The sequence below is a fragment of the Nomia melanderi genome, unplaced genomic scaffold, assembly GCF_051020985.1.
Source record: "Nomia melanderi isolate GNS246 unplaced genomic scaffold, iyNomMela1 scaffold0014, whole genome shotgun sequence".
In the NCBI taxonomy this organism is placed as follows: Eukaryota; Metazoa; Arthropoda; class Insecta; order Hymenoptera; family Halictidae; genus Nomia; species Nomia melanderi.
The window spans coordinates 9,887,116-9,888,070 of NW_027475130.1; positions in this window are offsets into that span (position 1 = coordinate 9,887,116).

Below are 955 nucleotides of genomic sequence, written 5' to 3' on the forward strand. Positions count from 1 at the left end.
TATTGGATTTTTCCCTGACCCTGAGTGTCCGGCCCCATGAGACTGCGGTTTTCTCGGCCCCTGGTGGTCCGAGGTCGTTCCCGCTGCACAGGTTCATGCGCCAGGGCCTCCTGCAGACAATTCACTTTGGTTTATTGCGCTATCTCTAATAGCACCCGAGATATCACCAGATGTATATTGGATTTTTCACCGACCCTGAGTGTCCGGCCCCATGAGACGGTGGTTTTCTCGGCCCCTGGTGTTCCGAGGTCGTTCCCGCTGCACAGATTCATGCGCCAGGGCCTCCTGCATACAATGCACTTTGATTTATTGCGCTATCTCTAATAGCGCCCGGTATATCACCAGATATATATTGGATTTTTCCCTGACCCTGAGTGTCCGTCCCCATGAGACTGCGGTTTTCTCGGCCCCTGGTGGTCCGAGGTCGTTCCCGCTGCACAGATTCATGCGCCAGGGCCTCCTGCAGACAATTCACTTTGGTTTATTGCGCTATCTCTAATAGCACCCGAGATATCACCAGATATATATTGGATTTTTCCCCGACCCTGAGTGTCCGGCCCCATGAGACGGTGGTTTTCTCGGCCCCTGGTCGTCCGAGAACGTTCCCGCTGCACAGGTTCATGCGCCAGCGTCTCCTACAGACAATGCACTTTGATTTATTGCGCTATCTGTAATAGCACCCGAGATATCACCAGATATATATTGGATTTTTCACTGACCCTGAGTGTCCGGCCCCATGAGACTGTGGTTTTCTCGGCCCCTGGTGGTCCGAGGTCGTTCCCGTTGCACAGATTCATGCGCCAGGGCCTCCTGCAGATAATTCACTTTGGTTTATTGCGCTATCTCCAATAGCACCCGAGATATCACCAGATATATATTGGATTTTCCCCTGACCCTGAGTGTCCGGCCCCATGAGACTGTGGTTTTCTCGGCCCCTGGTCGTCCGAGGTCGTTC